Below are 16,376 nucleotides of genomic sequence, written 5' to 3'. Positions count from 1 at the left end.
GTCTGTGAAGAATACATCTCTTTTACCCTGGATGTTTGTGGAATAGTCATGCTTTTAAAACAGTGAAATACACCTCTGCAGAGACAAACACATCTTGTTTCAGCTGGGCACTATTATATGTATTCTGTAGCTTTGCTGTTTGAGATTGGGTCATGCTCCCTTAGAGGGTGGCTCTGTTGTAGCAGTGTTATTTCATAGGTTTTAGTTTCTAAGATGACACCTGCACACTAATTTTGACCCCTGCAACATTCAAGTGCTTCTAGAACCCTTACTTCAGTGGCTAGTGCTTACTGTAACTGGTAAAATCTCTGTGAGAGCACCATAGTGTTAAGCATTTTTGTTTTATGGGTTACTTCAATAATCATCCAGATTCTCCAAGGAAGTTTTGTACAGTTTCTTGCCCTACTTGCCCTATTTCCTCTAGAAACACATGGCCGGTCTTTTCAGGCTGTGGGGAACAGGCCCACACATAGCCCCTTCATGCTTGGCTCAGGTGAGCAGTGGTGAATCTAGCCTAGCCAGGGCAAGGGCTATACCCCATGGACCTTGGCTTGGAGGGAGTCAGCTGGGGCAAGAGGTAAGGCTGTCCCAGGAGCAGAGCCCAGGTGGAAACTGCCCCACTGTGGGCGGATAGCCCACCCTCCCCCCAGAGGTCAAGACCTGTCAGCTCCTGGCCTGCCTCTGGTGGCTGATGGGGTCCATCAGCTTGACACCTCCACATAGGATGTCCCTGCTGTAGTAACCCTTGCTCTGGCATGGAGCAATTGTTTCTCCCCACTCTCTTCAAAAACTGGTTGCAGAACAGGGGAGGGCTTGTTTTTGTCCCAGCATCTCAGGGTAAACATTACTGTTCCTTGCTGGGCTGCAAATCAACAAGCTCTGAAGCAGCTACAATTGCACTTAAAAAACAAATATAGAAAAACTCAGTTCAGGACTACTGTTCTGGGATAAGAAGGGAGCAAGCAAAATAATGACCTTCAGGTAGAGGGGAAAAAAAAACAAGTCCGCAAACCACCCAAACCTGAAGTGTTCATGATTTAACCAAGCTTATGCCTGCTAGCCTGCCTGGAAAATGGAAGAAGAATTGCCCTTTCTCTGTTAACTGGGGAAAGCAAAGTAGCATTTTCCACTTACTCTTTCTTCAGATCCTGGTGGTGGTGTGGCACACTGAAAGACACTGCTGTTCACAGAGCACTTCAACTTTTACACTTTGTAACCTGGCACTTCTTTCAAATATGCAATTACACGAGCCAGTCAGGCTGTCCGGTGGGTAAAACACATGTACATGTACCTGGAGGACCTGAGCAATTTCTGTGGGTGCTGATGTTAGTGAGTCATTCCAGATGCTGCAGGTGGGCTTGTGGTACACCTTCGTGAGACAACAGCATGCAGTGAACTAGGTAAACTTTGTTTTTCAGGAAACGTGACCAAAAAATTCATCCTTCTATATAGTTCTGAAAAAGAAAGGGAGTATGATCTAATTTTCCAGTAACTGGGAAGAAGCAGGCGGTGATGAAACTACAGTCATGCTTCTCAGGAGAGCACTGCTAGAGGCTCTGGCATCACACCTGACAGACATCTCGAAGCTGTGGGCATGACACCCCGACCTGCCCACGGGTGGGAGGCAGCCAGCAGACGTATGCTGTGGAGCAGGTGCCCTGTGAGGTTTCTTGTAAAGCTGCTTAGTGAGCGTAAGGGCACATCCTCAGTCCTACCTGTGTGCAGGGAGGCCTCAAAACCTTTACCCAAGCCTAAATAAGAGTGCTCTGACTGCCAAAGGGAAAGAGGAAAAGAAGGAAAGCAATGTGAGTGGAGAAGCTTTGCTGGGGCTCTGGGTGACCCAGGAACTCACTGTTGGAGGGATTCGGGGATGAGGGAGTGTTTGGGTATCCAGAGGGTTGCACCCCATGTTTAAGTGCATAGAGTACATTTGAAATGGCCTGTGGGCAGATCAAGCTATCTGCCATTTCAGGGTGGGGCACCATAGGCTTCAGTAGAGGATTAATATTTACACAGTTCAATACACCTCCAGGAACTCAGGTGCTTCCAAGACGCCATGATGTTCTGCCCATATTGATGATGATCTGCCAGTGAATTTTACCCCTGCCCTCCTGTGAGCTGGGAGAGCAGCAAGGATCTGGTCTGCAGGCAGAGTGGATGACTTCCAGCAGTCCCTCCCCTCCTGCTCATGTAGGGTTGTGCCTTGCAATCTGGCCATGCCACATTCCCGTCAAGGGGAGCTGGTGTCTGAGAATGGGAAGGATGGTTTGGCCATGATAAATCCCGTGGTTTGACTTCTAAGTGGATTTAGTCACCAGTTGGACAAATACACTTTGAAGTACAGCTAAGCAAAAAACCTCTAGACAAATAATTAAGTCACAATGAAATTAAATTAATGGCAGCTGGAGCCATTTTGGACATCAAATTCATCATCTGATGACAGCTTTAGCCCCCTAAAACAGTAACTTTCTTGTTGCAGACAACTGTTAGACTGTAGCACACGGGATTGCTGCTGCCGGCACTGAATGGCCCAAAGCTGGAACACGGTGGCAGCAGCTGTTTCCTCACCCCCAGGACCAGCCTGTTGCAAACAGATCATTGCCAACATCGAGCAATGCCTTTGCAAGCGCTCACATACAGGCAAGCAGCATTGACAAGAATAACACAAACAAGCCAACCCTGTGCATTCTCAGCAACTAACTGGGCTCAAAGTTCAATACTGAATGAACCTCTTTTCTGACTCTCTCAGTTTTCACAGGCCTGTCTTGTAGCTGGCACCATACTCTTGGTCTATTCAGAGGCTCACTCTCACACCTCTTAACCAAGAAATCCAGCTTAAAAGTCTCCTAGGGGATCACAGGGAGAGGAAAAACAACAGTGATAGACAGAGTTTAATAAGGTAGAACAGCCTGTGAGGATCAGGCAGAGAGTCTGGCCAGGCAAGTGCTCTGACTGGAAGCCTGCTGACTGAACATGAGGCCCTTGTAATAAGAGGGGGGTCAGGATGGGCATCAGAAAACAAACCCAGAGAAACTGCACAAAGACAGCACCTCAACCCAGACTGGGAAATGGGGCAGAGACTAGCTCTGTCACCTTCATGACATCTCTCAGCCAGTCTGTGCTGAGAATGCTCAGCCACTCTCACAGGCAAGTGCTGGCACCGCTGCTGTAACAGTGCTCCCGAGTCTGTGCCGGACACCTACGGGGCTGGTGTGAGCCCAGGATTTCTGGGGATGCTGCTCACACCTCCACTCATTCACGCACTGGTTGGAGGTCAGGACATCCTGGCTCAAAGCAGCCTTCACTCCCGCATTCCCAAAGCACAAGCAACCACAGCAGCTCTGGAGCACAAAACATCCCCAGCAGCAAGGACATCAGACATGGATCTTGCCAGTCCTGCTTCAAACCGGCCAAGCTGAAACAAACTAATCCAGTCACGTGAGCCATTACACAACCTTGCATTGAGGGTCTTGCTTCCACATCTCTCTGACACAAAAGGATGGCTTGGTGTCCTCTCCTCTGCTGCAGCAGCCTCCTCAACAAAACATGGAGCAGACCTGGTAGCAGCAGTCTCCTACAACTGTCAGTCTTATACACCACAAGTCCTCTCAGCTGCACCCTGACATCTCCTGTCCAGACAAAACTCCTGGATGCTGAGGGGGCTGCGTCACAGAGTCTCAGCACATCTGCAGCAAAGGTGTGGAAACAGACCTCACCTAGGAGCCTGAACTGAAGAACCTCCATCAGCCCTGTTACAGGAGAGGAGACTGCTTCAGTCAACTGGGAGACACTTTTTTCTTCTGCACTCTCCCACCTCAGCTTCCCAACCCTTGACTCCTGCCCGTTCCTCCTAATGCCTCATCAGCCATCCCCTTCCCATAGCTGGTCATCACTCCTGTCACTGCTCTGTACAATGGCTAGACATATTTGCTCTCCTCTAGAAACATTTAACATTTTTTTCAGGCTGCTCTGGGTTATAAGTGAATATTGTGGGGAATATTGTTTTTCAATCTCTTTAAATTTGTACCTCTAGTGTGACAGCAGCTCTGGTCATAAACTTTAAACCACAGCTGGTAAAACCTGACCAAAGTCTCAGTTATATCTACCTGCTAGAGGGAGCTGCTTCAGTTTCTATTGAAGTATCCTCCCATGTGTCCATCAAGTTTTATGCTGAGTGTTGGCACAAAGCAAAGCAGTGTCATTAAAGTACCACACAATTAAAACAGGGGCCTTAGTTCTGGCAATTCTTTTTTTATATACAAACCAGGCCATTTGCTGCTGGGCACAGCTTTATGATTTTGCTGTCTAGTTAACTGTACTCACTGTTAAACTGGAGGTTGCTGCCCTCTTGCTTTCTGACTGAGGATAGCAAAACCCTCCACTGAACTAGGAAAGGCTTTTGGGAACCTCTGCCCAGCCACCGGCTGTGCTATTGCTGCAGGTTAAAAATTATTGTAAGAGAAAGTGAGCACTGCAGTTATGCAAAGATGCTTATGCTATAACTGTTTGGTTCATGGATTAAAAAAAAAACCTTGATCTGTTTTCTTTAAAGTCATCCTCCTCCAAAACGATCATCAGTTTGGGGAGGGCAAAAAAGGCCTAAGGTGGAGTGCCAAGGGCACAGGTTTCTGAGGCTACTCGCACAGTGTCTCCAGAGCTTTCTTTGATAGTCCGTCATGCTTTCTTCTCCATTGCACCTGTCTCCATCTCTGCCATGTGGTGCTTCCCTACACCAGGACATGTGATTGAACCCAGACACCCCCGTCCTGTGCTGGGAGCAGTGGTGGTGCCATGCCATGCCATGCTGCTGTGTAGAGAGCATGGGCTGGCCAGCTTCTTCTGATCCCGCGCCAAGAAGAAAGCAGGTGCTAGGGCTGCACCTTGGTGGAGACAGAAAGCTGAGCCTTTTCCCCCAGTAGTGTCCCCAGAAGCTTTGTCCTGCCCCTGCCAAGGACTGTAAATTGCTGAGGAGGAGCGCATCACCGGCGGGTCTTGCTGGGTCCCGTTGGGCAGCAAGGTGGTCCAACCCCAGAGCAGAATGCAGCACTGCTGGAGGAGTGGCAGCATGGTGTGGGGCACTGCTCTGCAGGTGCCATTCCCCTCTGGATGAGGGGCATGCATGCTGGGGAAGCATTGGCAAGCTGTGCCCTAGGGGTAGCCCACCTGTCCCCAGCGGACCCACAGAGGAAGGATACAAGGGACCTAGTCCCCTCTGGGAAAAATGTGGCATGGGGATTTGGCTCTCAGAAACCTGCCTGCAAAGAGACGCAGGGCAGAGAAGGCATGGTTCAGCAGCCAGGCCCATGGTGCTGCCCTTGGGGTGAGCTGTGGGAACGATGTCTCGCACCGCCAGTGGGGGCCAGGCCCTGCAGCACTCAGCACAGGGAGGTCATGGTGGTTGACGGGATGAGGGCAAAGCCCCAGCATTCAGTGGTGAGGAACAAAGCCCAGCACTGCTCCAAGGCCGGGTCCCAGGGTGCTGAAAGTAGGGGCAGTCTTGGTGGAGAAGGGCTGCCTGCCTTCAAGAGTAGGACTCATAGTTCTCCTATAAAGGTAGGAGCCTGAAATTCACAGGCCATCATGGCTAAAGACCAGGTCCCATGGCACTCTGTACAGGGGCATGGTGGCAGACAGTGATGGCACAACCCCAAGCCAGACACCATGCGCCTTGGCTGGAGGGAGGCAGCAAGCAAAGTCCTCGACACCCCGAGGGCCATCACCCTCGCAAACAGGAATGGGAAAGTGGCCAGGGAAAGGTATGCATGGTCTGTGGGCTTGGTCCGACAGTGCTTGGCTCAAGAGGGACCTGAGGTGGAAGAACCTGCAGAACAAAGAGAGCAGAGAACTGATGATTCCCTTATGTTGCATGTGAAAGCAAATGGGATTTGGGATTTCTCAGTATTAAGAGACTTCATGTGGTATCTTCCTGGGCTTTCTGCTGTGGTTCAACAGCTTCCCAGGGAACAAAGTGGTGCTAACATCAACTGTGAGCCCTGTTATCATCAGTTGCAAGCCCTGCAATCAGACAAGGATCCTGTGATGCGCTGCTTGCTCACACAGACCACGGTGGTCTTATATCACCAAAGACAGGATGGAACGCCGCCAGACAGCGGCAAGGCCCATACACTTCTCCCCAGCATGTAGGTATGAACAACTCAGATGCCTACAAGGCCTCATGCTCCACAGCTGCTAGAAACAGCTCCCTGCAAGAGGCCTCTAGCCACACCGGCAGTAAGAGGACACATCAGCTGTCCAGCTCTTCATAAATGCCTGACCAGTCATGCAGACATGCCAAGCCCTCATGCGTAGCTCTAACCAAGCAGCCAGTCACGTTTCATTCCCACAGACAACTGTCTCAGAGTGAACGGAAGGCATGCCCTTCCCTGCCTATTGCAAGGTAAGGCCCATGCCATCCAGCTCTGCTGTTTGGCCCTTGGACAGTGCTATCTCAGCAGCAGGGCCAGGTGGCAGCCAGCAGCAAATGCTGCCAGCTGGTCCAAGCAAGGGATCACGAAGCGTCTCAGCCAGTTCTCACCCGTGCCACTGCCTTCCAGACAGCCTCGGGACTCTGCAGTTAGTCTTACAAGCAAGTCTCTCCCACCTTCTGTGGTTGTGCAGGTCCACAGCAACATGCTCATGACATGAACTTACCGAGTGATTGCTGCGACAAAGACAGCCTGTCAGACCCTGCAGCAGTGTCTGCAAGAAGGCCTGGGAGAGCAGCAGAAAACAGCCTGGCACAACTGCAGCTACCTTCAGCATCTCCCCCTTGTCATCTGGGTGTGACAGAAGGGGGAGGAGAAACAGCCTGTTCTCTTTCCACCCAGCACTACACAGTGGCAAGCCCCAGAAGCTGTGGACACGGAAATCTCTCAGCAAAACACCATGGGGAACTAGAGAGGCAGGACACAGACTCTGGCAGCCACAGGGGAACTGCCATGTGCAACCTCACTGTGGGGCTTCACTACACGATGCTGGGTGCAGCACCAAGACCAGCCAGCACCCAGACAAAGCCTGGGAGCACATCCCGCCCGGGCAAGTAGCACAGGTCTGCCATAGCAGGACAGATGCTCAACAGAGAAGGAGAAACTGAAGACACGTAAGTGTAACTGTGAGAGAACAGATGTGCTTTGCTATGACTTTGGGAAATGGAGAGGCAGGGCAGGTGTCAGAAAACAAACCCAGAGAAACTGCACAAAGACAGCACCTCAACCCAGACTGGGAAATGGGGCAGAGACTAGCTCTGTCACCTTCATGACATCTCTCAGCCAGTCTGTGCTGAGAATGCTCAGCCACTCTCACAGGCAAGTGCTGGCACCGCTGCTGTAACAGTGCTCCCGAGTCTGTGCCGGACACCTACGGGGCTGGTGTGAGCCCAGGATTTCTGGGGATGCTGCTCACACCTCCACTCATTCACACACTGGTTGGAGGTCAGGACATCCTGGCTCAAAGCAGCCTTCACTCCCGCATTCCCAAAGCACAAGCAACCACAGCAGCTCTGGGGCACAAAACATCCCCAGCAGCAAGGACATCAGACATGGATCTTGCCAGTCCTGCTTCAAACCGGCCAAGCTGAAACAAACTAATCCAGTCACGTGAGCCATTACACAACCTTGCATTAAAACAGATTATGTGCCTCTTCTCCATGAACCCTCCCTCTAGTATGTCCCCAAGCTAACAGGACAGCATATGGACCCTTTGCAACAGCAAAAGATGTCTTCTCCTCCAGAACTACCTAGGCCAAAGCACCTTCACTTGTAGCTTCTCCTCCCGAGTAGGGCAGAAACAGACACCAGAACAAAAGCAGGAGAACAGTGTTACCTGAAAGGAGCTCAGGGGAACCTGCCAGAGAAGAACAAAGATGGCAACACAAGATGGAGCACGCTCCATTAGAAGAGCCGGAATAGGGCTGACATCCACTTAATTTTCCTTCAAGCATTACAAAGATTCAAGTACTACAAAACACCTTCTGGCCTTCCAGTAACTAACCTGGAGAGAACTGTAAGTGCTCTCTCTGCTCTGCCAGTCCAAGGACAAAGGATCTCTGCCTTTTAGGGAAGTGCCACTTCAAAAAACCCAGCTCATCTAGACACACAGAAGAAGGAAGGCCGATGCACAACTGCTCCAGCACCTCTCCTGCACAGCTGGTTGGCTTGGCCCTTCTCTCCCTTGTGCAGCAGCCGCCTCAAAAAAACAGAGCACATAGCTGGTGACATGTTTCTCCACCCAGCTCCCCGCTCAGGAGGAGAACAACAGGGCTCAGTTCAGGCCATGCTCATGTCGTTCGCAGCTGTGGTGCACAGAGGCCCATCTCAGGCCTCCTCGCCCCTGCTGGGGCCCGGCCTCACTCCCCTCACCTGCAGCACACAGCACGTCTCTGCCCTGGCCTCCACCTCCAAACCCTCCACTCCATACACTGCCGCTGCCACCTCCTCCGGTTTCCTTGCTCCTGCCACTGTTCTCCTCTTGCCCACCCCACCTTCACTGCCTCTGGCCCCTGCCGCCATCACACCCGCCTCTGCACTGATCCAAACTTCTGCCTGGCCATGTCCCAACAGCTGCTGCTACAGCCACAGCCCAGCTGCCCAGGGACATAAGGACGGTCTCCCACCCTCCAGAGGATCCCTGCCCCAGACCAAAGCCCCTTAGACCCATCTGGCAGCCCCAGGGCTGCCTTCCCCCTCCCTGAGGCACCTGCCCACTCCAACAGCGCTAGCACCATGGGCAACTTCCCAAAAAGCATGACAGCAGAGCACTGCCATAGCAAAGGGCCCTCTGTGGAGCAGCAGGAAGGTTATGAGGCAGTGCTGTCAGCCATCAGTAAAACGCTACACTCTCAGGCACAAAAGCTGAAGTAGCTCCTGCCCTCATGAGTGCTCTGGGCACATCCTCACCTCCCCTCTGGTACCCACACCCCTGACGCACACAGGGCTCACGCCAGCAACTGGGGCAGGGTGCGCTGGCTTTCTGTGGGTCTTCCAGAAAGAGCAGGCACCACGGCAGGATTAAGCTGTCACTCTGCTCCGTGCCACTTCACAGCTATGCCGCCGTGGAAGCGGCACACCGCTGCCATTTCCATTCAATGAAGGCTGTCTTCTAACCCATCCTGGTGACCCGCAGAGGATTACCACCACAATCAGAGCTCCAGCCGACTTAGCGCAGCCACAATGAGGGAACAGCAAACGCTTTCTCGCCACCGTCAGCTGATGGCCCAGGGTGGCCGAAAACAACACAGAAAGAGAAATGATGGGGCAGCACTTGGCTAAGCCACCTGGATTAGCCAGGCTCAAAGGGGGCTGAAAACCAGCATGTACTGCTAACCCAGCAAAACTGCAGCTCCAGCCCTCATCTCACTTCACCCAAACACCGTCAGGCAGCTGCTGGGCCCGAGCACACCAGGAGCGGCCACAAACACTAACGCTGCAACGGACGAGTCAGGCAAGAGGAAAAAGAGCAGCCACCTGCAGACAGCCATGACTCTGAACATGCAGCTTCACCTGTCACCTACACACAAACCTCCTCCTGCTGTCTACTGCACTGGCCACAACAGCTCCCTCCTGGGCCTGGGGAACAGCGACATCTCCATGCGCCCTTGGTGTGACACCTTCAGCCACATTTCTCCCCAGAAGACAGGGGACCAGGCCGGAGCACAGGGGAGCTGCGGCAGCATCCAAAAAGGCCTTTGCCTTCACCCGCCTCCCTCTGAGGTACCGGCCCGCATTCAACCTTCACCTTTGGCAAGGGCGGGGACCTGGGCTCCCGTGTCCCAAAACGCACTGCTGGCATGACAGCATCCAAGTGTCCGCCGCACTTCATTTCACCTCGCACGCGCGCACGCGCACACACACACGTGCACACACTGACCTGTTTACCACTGTGACGTGCCTCTGCATGGGTGTTTCTTTAGATGATCCACTCCCAGCAGCTGGAGGCAAGGCAGACCGGGTACTCTCCATAGTGGGTTTCACCACTCCACACGCCACTCCCCTGCCTCGTGGCGGGCGAGGAACAGGCCTCTTGCTGCCTTCTTCGGGCACGCTCAAAGGCCTGGGCTGCCGCAAAGTTCCTTTGGGCTTTCCTAAAGAGTTTGCAGACATAGCTGTGAGTAGCGCCCTCCTCCACCCAACCCAAACACACTGCGAGCACAGCGCCTAACTCCCTCCAGGGAGTCCACGCTTTTCCAAACAACAGAGAAGAAGCACGCCCTCAGCCACACTCACAGGTCTCTTTGCTACACCATCGTGGCTCGCACCCAAGGACTCACAAACCACAATCTCCACCGCTACGCTGCAGCAGGGAAGGAGACAGAAGACCCATCTCTCCTTATGCTCTCGGAAAAGCCGTGCACCTCTGAGGTGCCACAGCAGGCCGTGCCTCAGGTGGAACCCATGGTCAGGCTGCCCTTTACCACCCAAGGGCAGCAGCAGCTCCCAGAGCTGCAGCACATGCAGCCTAACTTCACCTCCTTGGCCACCTCCTGCACCGCTACCCAAAGGGCTTCTTCTTCCCTGCCCTGGCTTGCAAGCACCTCCTCCCAAACTCCCACCACCCAGCGGAGGTTACCAAATGACACCTGCAGAGCAACATGCCACACTGGCCTCCAGGCCACGCTGCGATAAACCGGCTCTCGCCCGCTTCGCTCTTTACTTGCTGGCTGTACCACAACAATTTTGGTAGGCTCTAACACTTCCGAGGGGTAGTGCTGAGCATGACAACGAACCAACGTGGGTGTACCATCATTGTCCTTTAACTGTGCTACGAGTCACCCGTTCAGCTTCCCAACTAGAGGGTAGCCTGATGGTGTGGGTGCAGGAGAGCAAGAAGACCCTTCGCTCCAGGCAAGGACAGGGGAATACGAACAAACTGCGAGACCCACTGCTGCTCCAAGCTGCCAACCCACAAGCACGTGGGCTTTGCCTGGGCCTGATCCCGCTATACCGCATGACAGAAACATAACAACGGCACAGCAGTGAAGGAAAGCTGACCCACAGGCTCTGGGAACACTGCTGCAGCAGCTTATGAAAAGGCACAGAGAGATATAATGAGCAGCCCCTGGGCATCAGCAATGTCGTGGCACCAGGACAGTTGCAGCAGCAATCGGAGCTGCTGAAACAGCCATGGAGGATACTGCAGGGACTCCTCACTGCGAGGGCATGGCTCATTCCTGCCATTCTACAATGGGCTGAGCACGGCCTCAAAGAATGAGCAGGCTCATTGCCATACTCCTTGCCTGCATCTCAAAGCTGTTCCTCACAGAAGCACAGGCACATGGAAGTAAAGCCAAGCGTTCTCCAAGAACTGTTTTTGAAGATCATTCACATCTCACGTATGTGCTCGAGAAAGGCTTCCTCTCCGACCATGGCTTGCAAGGACAAGCACTCTTGTCAACAACACTCCCCGCTCCCAGGAACACTTCACTGGGACCATGCAACTCGCGGCCATTAGTGACATACTCTCGCAGCCAAGGCTTTTGCTCCAGCAGCCGCACAGCTCTTTCACAAAGGCAGGCCCTCCACAGCTGCCTGGGGCTTACCTGCTAACGTGACTGGAGATGTGTTCTTCAGCCTCATCTGGCAGTTCACTTGTCGTCCCGTTTTCCTCTTGGAACTCCTCTGCTGGGCCACCAGTTGAGCAATTGGCACAGTCTCACTGCAGGCAACAGCATGGCAAATGACCTTGTTGGAGTAGGAAGGGGACAGGGGAAAACAGTCAGTGAGGCCCAAGCTCATCCACAGCCCACAGAAGGACTTGCAACTATTTCCATGCCTGTAGCTGTTGGATCGTGCGGGCCTGCAGGCAGCTCAGCACAGGCTTCAGCAGCAGACACAGACCTTGGAGACCTCCCTCTCCTTTTGCAGCACACCTTAGAAATCAGCAGAGCAGACGGCCAGAGCCCCTTCATCCTCTTCCTACATTAGGTTGGGCTCCACTGGGGAACAGCCTGGTTTCTCACTCCCGTCCTACAGGCCCACCATCTCGCTTTACAACACTGGGAAGCCACAGGCTTCCAGCCTGCCCTTGCTCCCCCTGCCAAGGGTCCCCAGGGGCTCTGGGATCACTCTGGCCCTTCAGAGATGGGCTGCCTTTGGCTTGCTTATCAAAGAAACAGCACGGCCATCCTGGCTGCACAGGTCGCCCTGCAGGCACCGGGGGCTGGCCCCCAACAACATCCCAGCCTTGGGCAAGCCCATGGCCACCTCCCCGGCCTCCTTAACAGCCTCTTGCCTCGACCTCCCATGCCATGTCTCAGCAATGCTGGCACAGGCCATCCCTTGAATGGATGCAGGAACCCTGCTCCAGTAAGTCCCCAAACTACAGGTCTAGCCATGCACTTTGCCTGACAGAGTAGGTGCAAGCCCAAACTTTTGGGCCATTCAACTGCTAACAGCCTGCAAGAGCAGCTGGATGAGTACTCCTCCAGGGCTCCACAAGGACACAGGCAGCCACCCAAAAACCCCCAAATGAAAAAAAAGGAGTCTGTGGTCTCAGGGGCCCTCTCCATGGGACTTACCTATTAGGCTCAATGGCGGCGGTGGTGTACAGGCTGCAAAAGAGGCCCTCATGCCCAGCACTGCTACCCTCATAACCATGGCCCCCGACAAGCACGGGGATTGACAATTTAACACAGGAGCGGGGCAGGAGAAACTCGGGGACTTGGCCAGCACCTCTGAAATTTAGCAAACAGCAGCTCCAGAAAGGAACTTTTCTCACAAGCGAGGCAGGGCAACCAAAGCAGAAAAACCAAATGCCAAGAGACAAATGGAAGCCATTGCTAAGCAAAACCAGCTTGCTCAAGGGCTCTCCTCAGTCCCCCAAACCGCCCAGGGAAACATGGGCAAGGGATGACAACGGTAGGAACAAGGCAATGCTCTTGACCTCCAGCAGTGCACTCCAGCTCGTCCTTCCCCTCCTCTTCCTCCTCCACTGCACACCCAGCACCTGCACCAGGCTGGCTCAACACATAGCCATTGGAGGGAGGCCCTCTCCTTCTGAGGGACAGCTCTCCCGTTCGAGGAGCTCCTGCTTAGAAATCAGACAGCATACGTGCTGTGCAGTCAGCACCTATGCAAAAAGCATAGCAGCAGCCTCCCCACTGCAGTGGTTAAATACAAGGAATCATAGAAGAACTGAGGCTGGAAGGCATCTCTATAGACCATCTCATACAGCGTCTCTGCTCAGAGCAGCATCAGCTAGACCTAGTTGCTCAGGATATTCTCTCCAGGTGCAGGACGTGGCATTCCCCTGCATTAAACTTCCTAGGGTTCCTGTTGTTCCATTGCTCCAGCTTGTTGAGGTCCCTCTGAATGGCAGCACACCCATCTGCTCTCGCAGTCCCTCCTGTCATCTACAGACTTGCTAAGGATCATCTCTACCCCATCACCCACGTTATCCATGAACGTGTTAGACACCATTTCCCCAGCATCGACCTCTGGGGCGCACCACTGGTGACTAGCCTCCTGAGGGGTTTTGTGCCACTGTTATGGGAGAGACTGTCAAAAGCCTCACTACACTTCAGATAAGCTACATCCAGTGCTCTCCCCTCATCCACCCAACCAGTCAGCTCAGTTTGGAAGGGTATCGCTTTGGTCACATGTGATTCTCATTTCCTAAGACCCTACTTGCTCCTACTTGCCTTCTTGTGTTTCCCATGTCTGGAACAGCTTTCCAGGATTAGTTGCTCAATCACCTTCCTGGTGATCAAGGTCAGGCTGATCAGCCTGCGGTTCCTCAGATCCTCGTATCTCAGATCCCAGCCTTCCTGAAGGTACGGGTGATGCTTGCTTTCTTCCCGTCCTCGGGAACCTCCCATGAACCACCATGACCCTTCAGAGATAACTGAGAGTGGTCTTGCAACAACATCATCCAGCTCACTCAGCACCCGTGGCTGCATTGCAACAGTCCCAGGGACTTGTGCACGTCCAGCTGGTTTAAACGTTCCCTAGCCTAATCCTCCACCACAGAGGGTAAGTATTCCTTGCCCTGCACTTTCCCACCGGCCTCGGATGCTCATGGCTGGTCTTACCAGCAAAGACCAAGGCAAAGGCGGCAGTCAGTGCCTCAGCCTCCTCCATGTCCTGTGAGACCAGGTCCCCATTGCCATTCTTCTGCAGGACCACATTTTCCCTAGTCATCCTTTTGCTCATGACGTACTTGTAGAAACCTTTCTTGCTGCCCTTCATGTGTCCCTTGCTGGACTCGGGTTCACATGGGCTTCAGCTTACCTGAGCCTGTCCCTGCATGTTTCGACTGTGCCTCTATATTCCTTCCACCTCCCCCGATTCTGCTCCTGCCTCTTGTGCACATGCTTTTAATGGTAAAGTTAAGTCAGGGGCTCCTTGTTCACCCATGCGTGCCTCCTGCCACATTGCTCTTAAAATAGCTGCTTAAAGAAGAGATAAACTTTGTCATACTGTGGTCTGTACCTGACGGAGTCTTAACTCATCTTTGTGAAAGGTGAACCTGGAATCCTTAACTCTTCACCCATGCCAAGATGTCTGTGCAAGAACCTGTGCAACATGTTCTTTAAGGACTTTCTTCGGAAGGATGCTCTCAGAACCAGCAGTGCTTTGGGAACTGATCTGAAGGTGATGGCTTCAAGTTGAAGGTGATGGCTGTCTTGGTTTTCACGTTGTTGAACTCACCAGCAATAAAGGCAGTCTTTCTCACGCCCGTGTGCGTGTGTTTGCCAGCATCTCTATATTCCTCCCAGGTCACTTCTTCCTGCTCCCACCTCACGCACACTTCCTTTTCATTCTTGAGTTTGTCAGGAGCTCCTTGTTCATCCATGCAGTGCTCCTGCCACCTTTTTCCCCTGCTTGTTGGTGGGACACACAATTCTTGAAACTGGGGCAGGCAATCCTTGAAAATTCACTATCTCTACTGGACAACTCTTTTCTGCACGACTCTGTCCCATGCCAATCTTCCAAGCAGATCCCTGAACAGGCCAAAGTCTGCCCTCCTGAAGGCTTGTTGATACTACTGTTTGCTTTACTTCCTTCCTTTCAGGCTCCCAAACACCACTAGTCACCGCAGCCAGGGCTGTCCCCAGCCTTTACATCCCCAACCAGTTCTTCCCTCTACATAAGAGCCAGGTCCAGCAAAGTGTCTCCTCTCAGCAGCCCATCACTTGTGTCAGCAAGTTGTGACCAGCACACCCCAGAAACGTCCTGGATTGCTTGTGCTTGGCTGTCCGTCCCTCCAGCAGGTATGGCAGTGGCTCAAGCCCTTTGTTGAGGATCAGAGTCTGCAGATGTGAGGCTTCTTGCGGTTGTTGGAAGAAGGCATCACCTGCTTCATCTACTACTTCTTCTCAACCAGGGTATTTGTAACAGTCACCACAATGTCGCTCATACACTGGTCTGTCCTCTACCCATCAGCCATAAGCTCTTGCTGTCTCATCATCCATCCCAAGGCAGAGCTCCAAGCATCCCCACTGCTCTCACACTGGAGGGGCTCACAGAAGCTCTCCCTCCTCACCATTCCAGCCTGTCATTCCTCAACAGCCTGTGTCCAGCCACAGCAGCACGCCAGTTGTGTCTGCTGTCACAACAGCTCTCCATGACCCCAGTGAGACTGCAGCTCAGAACGGCATGCAGACCTCCAGTTTCTCATGGTTGTGCCCCATTGTGCTGGCTTTGGCTGGGATAGAGTTAATTTTCTTCATCGTAGCCGGTATGGGGCTGTTGTTTGGATTAGTGCTGGAAACAGTCCTCATAACGCAGGGATGTTTTAGTTACTGCTGAACAGGGCTTACACAGGGTCGAGGCCTTTTCTGCTCCTCACCCCACCCCACCAGTGAGTGGGCTGGGGGTGCACAAGAAATAGGGAGGGGACACGGATGGGACAGCTGACCCCAACTGGCCACACGGATATCCCACACCATACAATGTCATACCCAGCATATAAATCCGGGGGGAGAAGAGGGAAGGGGGGGGACATTTGGAGTGACGGTGTTTGTCTTCCCAAGTCACCCTTACGCGTGATGGAGCCCTGCTTTCCTGGAGATGCTGAACACCTGCCTGCCCATGGGAAGCTGTGAATGAATTCCTTGTTTTGCTTTGCTTGTGCACGCGACCTTTGCTTTACCTCTTAAACTGTCCTTGTCTCAACCCACAAGTTTTCTCACTTTTACCCTTCTGATTCTCTCCCCCCTCCCACCGAGGGGAGTGAGCAAGCAGCTGGGTGGGGCTTAGTTGCCAGCTGGGGTTAAACCACGAGAGCCATGCTGTGGGCAGTCATGTACAGGCACTTGAGAGACGTGCCCATTTCCAGAGAAGGGCACGACAGCTTTCCTCATACTCCTGGCTAACAGCCCTTTCCCTGTTTTTGGGGGTGCATGCGGGATGCACCACCATCAGCCCTGCTCTGTTCTCAAG

Source organism: Phalacrocorax aristotelis, chromosome Z, assembly GCF_949628215.1.
Source record: "Phalacrocorax aristotelis chromosome Z, bGulAri2.1, whole genome shotgun sequence".
Lineage (NCBI taxonomy): Eukaryota > Metazoa > Chordata > Aves > Suliformes > Phalacrocoracidae > Phalacrocorax > Phalacrocorax aristotelis.
This window is presented reverse-complemented; position numbering follows the sequence as displayed.